General features: G+C 50.3%; 1 long non-coding RNA gene across 1 annotated transcript; it reads right to left on the minus strand.

Moving 5' to 3' along the window:
* Positions 1–205: 205 nt before the first annotated feature.
* On the minus strand, positions 206–4881 carry LOC109286643. The gene is made up of 3 exons (XR_002094643.1): positions 4440–4881; positions 3892–3894; positions 206–216 (listed from the first exon to the last, which is right to left on the minus strand). It is a non-coding gene; the product is annotated as an uncharacterized LOC109286643 (long non-coding RNA).
* Between the last annotated feature and the right edge of the window lie 2525 nt (positions 4882–7406).

Here is a 7406-nt window from a genome sequence, read left to right on the forward strand (position 1 = left end):
AGGCAGCTGGAACAGACCAGAACATCTCTCACTGTTGCTGCTGGGCCTTTTTTTTTTTCCTTCCAGACCCACCTCTAAAGGAAAAGTGTCCTCAGTCAGAAGAAGCAGTCAGTGGTCCTGCAAGAGTCTCACCTGCACAACGAGCACTGTTAGACTTCTGCCAATGGGCTCGCCTTCTCTCCTCCTCACTTTGCGGCAGGCAGGGCACGAGGAAGTCTCGATTTCATAGCAGCAGAATGGAAGCAGGCAGGAAGCGCGCTTCTTTTAGTTGCATTCATCAACCAAACCCTGCTGATATGCTGCTTGGGCTCTGCATGGAGATCAACAATGTGTTTCAGATCAACCATGGCATCTTTATATTAGGGCTGTGTGAAGCTTCAGTCCCTGATTTGATCTGGCGGAGATTCAGCCTGATTCGGTGGCCAAATCTCTGAATTTGAATCAAATCAGAGGACCCTTTAATCTCTCCAAATTAAATTGGAACCCTCCAAATCGATTCGGAGAGATTTGGTGATTTGGACATAGACACAGCTTTAAATGTTTTTTCTACGTACCTCTAGGTAGCAGGTGGCTTGTGAATGCTGCGATGGTGGGGCTCATGGAGTGTCCCACAGGAGCGCGGTGGGGTCCCCAGTGTGCTCCCCGGCAGACTCAGAAGTGGATTGGAAGTACTTCCAATCCACATCTGGATTCGCCCCCCCACACTCCCGTGGGCCACCTCCAGCCCCAGCATCGCAGCATTCACAAGCCACGCTGGTACCTTGAGGTATGTAAAAAAGACATTTAAAGCTGAGTCTATGTCCGAATCACTGATTCTCCAAATCAGCATCAAATCTTTAGATTTGGATTCAGCCGAATTGAATTGGGGATAGTGATCCGAATCAACAAATTGAATCACTGTCCCCGATTTGGGCCGAATCCAAATCAAATAGGGCCTGCTTTGCACACCCCTGCTGTATATCTGTTCATGCCCATTTTGCTATGACCACTGACCGTCATCCTAACCATAAATCTCACTGGGACCTTGGTCTGTTGTATCCACCTGTTTTCTCTTATGTCCAAATAAAATATGCAGTCCCTTCCCGTGTTGGGGCTTAAAGCCCACTTTATGGGAATAGGAGGCTCTTCCCTAGCTTGCTCCTGCGGCCATATGGCTGAGGGCAGGCGAAACTGGGGAGCATCTGAACCCCAAGCCTCCGGACTTGGGCCTGCACATAGGATGTCCACCAAAAGACTTTGGAAATATCTGAAGCCCTGGGCACGGGGTGGAGGATGTTTGCCGGTTGTAGGGCCACTTTTGGTTCTGGACCGACTCATGGATTTGGACTTGATTTGGCTGATTTGGCTTGGAACATGAAAAATTTCTTATAAAAAACCCAACCTCATCTTTTCAGGATATTTGTGCAGTGACCAACACAGTGGGATTCTGGGGCCTGCAAGGGATGTCACAGTAAAACAACAGCAACTGTGGCAAGGAGCACAATGAACCATTGCATAACTTCAGAGCGGCAAACACTAGGGTTTTAGCTGTGCCCATTGTAACCATTTCTATCTATTCATTTTCCATGTCTCACAGTTTGTTTGGAGCAACTTGGAACAAGGGTGCAACTGGGCTAGTAATGAAGTCCATAACATTTTGTATGCATGGCTCTATTCACATTTTCCAGCGACATATCACATTTCAGTCCAGCCAAAATAGTGAAGTTGCTGACTATAAGTTAAACTACAACTTCTGCATTCGTGTACGCGTCTCATATGGTGTCCCAAAGAGAACAAGCATGTGACCTTTATATGTTCAAAATGCTCATAAAAAAAATTATCAAACCATCCACAAATTACAACAGTCTCTCCAGGGAATAAACACTGCTTCATGTGGGAAGAAAAATGTTTCTGAACTGGCAGCACTCATTCTCAAGTTGCCTCATTCTGCTAGAAAGAAAAGAAACTGATAGTCTGAAAAACAGACCCTGGACTCATCTGAAAAGGGAGTGGAGGTACGCGTGAGAGGGGGCAATGGGCGTGATGCTTTCACTGGAGGACATATAGGAAATCGGGTCAAATTCCATACAAAGGGGCATCAGCCTCATGATGCCTAATTGGTATCACCCCTGTGACAGAGAATAACTTTAAAGCAGCTTAAACAGCCCGTGGAGGATTTTGCAAGTGGCACAGAACTGCTGAAAAGGGCCACTAGAAGTCACTGGACCAGGGAAGTATAACGGGAGGAAAGGACGTGACAAGGGGACCCAAGTCCTACCGATTCCTAAGTGCTCTCGGCAACCAGCTTAGCCTACAGACACCCGGAGATTGCTTTAATTTACTCTGGTGAAGAGGCCAGTACAGACACAGCCCAGAACCGGAGCTGCCAGAGCGACTTTCATCCGCCCACGCCCAGCACAACTCTTCAGGCACCAAGGGTCTGCCCCCGATCCTCTGCGGGAATGGCAACCGCTCCCACCTTTCCCCTGTACGAACACAGGAAATCCAACAAATGAAATGAAATACACTTGGCCCTCTTCACAGATGGTGTTACACAATATAGCTTCATGGACTCGGCGACTCCTATGCCGAGTTATGCCATGTGAAAAACTAGCCCAACAGATGTCTAAAACAATGCAATGATTCAAACAAAACCCCACCGTGAGCTCTGGAAGGGAGCTGCAGCCCAACAAGATTGGGCCCAGTGCCCTAAATCCTATAAAAGATTACACACTGATAAGTATGAAACTATGAAGCTATACTTGCTGCATTAGCAATCGAGCTGCATTTACCAAATGAATGAGTAAATCCAGATTAGACTCCCTCACTTCATCCTGTATCTATCTGGTAGTAGGGCTTGGGGGTTTTGTTTACAGCAGAATTGGTTTGCAGTACTGTCAAGGTGTGCAAGAAACTTAGCCTTGTAGCCAGACGTGTAGCCTTAAGGTGGGTTTTGCTTTTATGTGCTGCCCATAAAACCAAGGTAACTGCTACCAGAGGATGGCTGATGTGCAAGCAGAGTGTGCAACGTGGCAACTGGGATGAATCTGGAAGACCCCCACTGCCTTTGATCTTGCATGGTGTTTTGCACTCCTGTGGTGGTCTCCCTGCAAACACATGCGTTTTTACATAGGATTTTAACTCTGCATCGTTCTCCTAAGTGGAGAAAGTAGATAGGGAGTTTTGAACTAGTCGACCAACTAGCTGAGGGCCAACTTGATATCCTGCAGCTGGGACTGCCCTTGACTAGCTACATCAGGGTTAAAAACAACACAGCTTTGCCTCATGTAGGCTTTTACATCAAAATGGGTGTTTTCAAGCAGGTGAAGGGGCGGGGGTACCCCTCTTATGCAATGAAAGAAGTGGAGAGAATTGACCCCCCCCCCCGACTGTCATCAGTAGGAACGGAGGACGCCCAGTGCCTTGTAGGACTGCGCTTGAGAGATGTACCCATATTTATGAATGTGTCACTTCAGACTGATCTCAGATATACAAGGAGTCAACACACTCTCAGCATAACCCTTCCCAGAGCCCATATATGCTCAGCACAACCCTGGAATATGCTCATTTATCTGGTGTGATTTATAGCAAGATTTGTCCCTTAGAACAACCTGGAGGCCCGGAAAAGTGCTCAAAACGCGAGACCTCTGCTCCCCCATATATTTCCTGTAGGATCTCACACAAGTCACTTGGGGTGACTCCTTGAAAACCACCAGGGCAGAAAAATGCCAGCAACAGAACTGCTCTTTGTCCCCTCGCAGGGCTATGAGCTGATGAAAGCGAGAACAGGATCTCCAAGGGGAATGCTTTTGGTGAGAGATGAGAGGACACCCCTCCGGCAGAGCCCCACCGAGACGAGCAGGTCTTGCACCGCAGGAGATGCGGTTCTTGACTTCATAACACAGCCCCGACTGCCTGCACGAGACGGATCCACGGAGGCTCGAGACCAGGTTTTAATTTGCTTCTTCAAGTCCCTCAAAGTAGTTGTGTTTCACACCTTCAGCTGCCGGTACTACTGCTGCTAGCCATCAGAAGGAGCCATATCATTTCAAAAAGGGGATGCCTTTCAGTGAATAATACGTTTGAGTTGTGTGCACGCACGCACAACACAATTGTGCGCATGCACGTACATACACAATTGAGAGAGCCAGAATTTGGCCCGTTACTTGAAACTCTTGGCAGCTAACTTTTTGGTAGCTAAACCCTGGACATATATTTTCCTGATATGGATATAGTATTTTTAGCAGCGTTTACCCCCCAGCCTCCCTGGAAAGGGTATTTTAATAAAATGGAAAAAGCAGGGAGGCAAAATGAGAGCTGTGTTATGTTCAGCGATATCTCACATTACATCTGCCACAAACACTATGAGCATGACGGGCCAACCCCCCCACCAAAACCAAAAGAAAAAAGTACTGACCTCAAGATGTTTTACTGGGTTTTGCCACTGGGCTATTAGAAACATACAACCAAGTCAAACTAGATATTTTCAGCCCCCCCAATCTTTTCTATTTAAATACTGCCAATAGTTCTTCTCTCTGATGGCTTTTCTTAACGGAAACACAGCTATGCTCAAACTGCAGAGACCTGCTTCGGCTGGAGCTTATCTGGAGTTGACTCTGTAGGAATACACCAACTGCATCCTTTAAAAGTGGAGCTCCCTCAGGGTTTTATGAAGGAAAGCAAGACCATCTTTGCAAAGGTAAATCATAATGGTCTGAAAAGTCTAAAAACATGTAGTCTGAATTACTGATCCAAAGAAACCTCCTTAACATTACCATAATAATCATGCACATGGGATTTTTGGGAAAGGAAAAAAAATTCATCCCTCAAGTACAATGATTTATTAAGAGAGCCTTGGCTTATGTTTTAAAAAGCATTTGAAGACAATACATCACTAAAGATTGTGCACTTGAAAATGGGCTGCTTAATGTTCTTCAGACAGGGCTCGAGTAGTTTTTACGGAAATATTTTGTAGGTCTGACTATACAACACTTTTGTTATCCACAACCTCCCCGCATAGCTCACAACTGGCTGACTTTTCAAAACCACATGGAGCCAAAGCTGGAGTGTAACACCCATATTTTCTTTAATAAAGGAATTCGGTTTCTTTAGGGAATTCAGTCACCGTTGCTTGCAATAGCAACCTAATAAAACAATTACGCTGATGTCTGTAAATGAGTCTCGCTAGCAAGAGAAATCCCTTGATCAAAGCAGGCCATTGCACACTTTCGAACTAGAGATCTTTAAACTTAAATCTGAGAGCCGGCAGCCCTCCATCCCCCAAACATGCAGAAACAATGCAATAATCTAGAGTGAAGGCTGCTAGCAGATTATGCAGGCACCCCGGCGCCACAAGAATTCAAGTTGAGACCAGGGCTTGTTTAAACAGTCATGATGCTCTAAACTACAGATGTGTATGAAGATGGTCTTAAAAAGCCCTGCGGCATAGAAAGGGCAGAGGTGGTAGTAGTGGTGCAAGCTGGGGATCACATGCTTTCCCAAGATACGGTTTCCTGCCAAACCGGTCCGCTTGTGAGCAGCTTTCTGTACACAAACAGCACCCGGTCCACCTGGACTCGCCAGAGGAGATCCACCCTGGGCTAAGCCCCTGGCAGACACCAAGCCCCAGCATCAAATGCCAATCATTAGGAAGTTCTCAGGCTTTGAGCCCAGCTCTGCAAACTATTGTTAACTATATTTCAGGCCGAAAGTCCTACCCTCATAGCTGTGGCGCCGACTGGCAAGGAGCAGCCCGAGCGGCAGGGTGCTCTGGGACGCTGCTTGCAATCCCAGCTCTGCAGCAAGCAAAGGGGGGGCTGGCAACTACGTCCTTCCCAGCTGGGGGCTCTGTACCTGCTGCAACATCTCCTGCGCTTTGGGGGAAAGCTCCCTCTCTCCCTCCTGCAAGGCATGTCCCAAGCCTGCCGCCCGATGAGCATGCCAGCCCAGGTCCCCAGGCACCTGGGGTGCTGCAGAGGCCTGTCACTACCCCCCAGCAACAGGGAGCATTGGGAGAGCTCAGAAAGAGCCTCCTGGCCCCTGGGCATGTCCGCCCCGCGTGGAACGGAGGAGCTGGGTCTTGAGCAGCGACCACTGATCCCGTGCAGAGCCGAGGGCTGGGTGTCAAACGCCGTTCTCAATGGGCGTGAGCAGGGCCTCCCTGCCCCTCCCGCCCCCTAGACACATGCGTGTGCACACACGTCCCTGCAGCTGCAGGTCCTCACACAGCAAAGGGGAAATGCCAACCAAACCTCGTCTATCAAACCAGCATGAGCCCTTCATGGGGTTTTCAAACCAGCCGCGCCGCTGGCAAGGGCAGCACCGGCTTTCCGTGGAAAACCGTGAGGATGCATCAGGACGCCTGAAGCTCTGACACCCTGAGGGCCATCAGGCATGGCCCTGCGGTGCCTCGCATGAACCTCCGGTCACCTCTCCGCTCACCTGCCACCACGCACCAGTGCTCCTCGGCCGCAGCTGTCGGAGGTCGGGAGACTCTTCTGACCTACAAGAGGAGCAAGAGGGCCAGGAGCTGCAGCTCTCCTGCCTGCCATCCCCCCGGCGGAAGGGGGACGGGGACAAGGGCACTGGAGCGATGTGTCATCCTGGGGCAGGCACCTCTGCTGCAGCCCCACACCTCCCCCTATGCCCTTCTCCCCAGCACCCACCCCAGGACTCACCCTTGCCGTCTTGCATCCATCCTTCCTCCTCCACTTGTCAGCTGCCTGCCTCTGCCTCCCGCCACCCTGCCTCTGCAAGGGGCCCCTCGGGGCGGAGAAATGAACTCCCCTCCACCCCCTGCACAGAGCTGCTGCCTCCACCCGCCTTCCCCCAGGAGCCCACAGGTCTCTGGCCCTGTCCTGCAGGCTGGGCCTGCTCCCACAGGGGTCCTGTCCTATTTGGTGCATTTCCCTCACCAAGGGAGCCCCAGGGAGGAGGTACGCAGCCCTTCCTTGCATGGTCCCTGCCTTTGGGGTGGGTCTGTCCCCAGATGTCTCTGGTGGGGCCCCAGGCTGGGCCTGCAGATTGCGGGCAAGGAAGTTTGCGGTCCCCTGAAGCAGGAAGATGAGGGTTGGGGCTCTCAGAAACTTTTGGGGGAGGGTGTTGGTGCTGGATGTTCCCAGAAGTCACCGCGGACATGCGCAGGGGCGCAGAGCGGAGGGGAGGGCAGCAGGCTGAAGACGAGGGAGGCTGGGAGCGTTGTAGGGAGAGCGAACAGAGGAGGGGGTGTCAGTGCATCGGTGGCTGGGTGTAGGACACAGCAGAGAGATAGGAGAGTAGACGGTAAGAGTGGGATGGTACTGGTCAGCACGAAAAGCAGTAATCCCAGCTGCAAAGATTTCCTCCTATGCTAGGGTTTGGGTTTTTTGGGTGGGGGGAGGCATTGCTAATCCAAGAGGCCTTTAAAGCAGGTGTAAGTAATTAATGGC

The sequence above is a fragment of the Gavialis gangeticus genome, unplaced genomic scaffold (assembly GCF_001723915.1).
Source record: "Gavialis gangeticus isolate Ggan-Ray unplaced genomic scaffold, GavGan_comp1, whole genome shotgun sequence".
NCBI lineage: Eukaryota > Metazoa > Chordata > Crocodylia > Gavialidae > Gavialis > Gavialis gangeticus.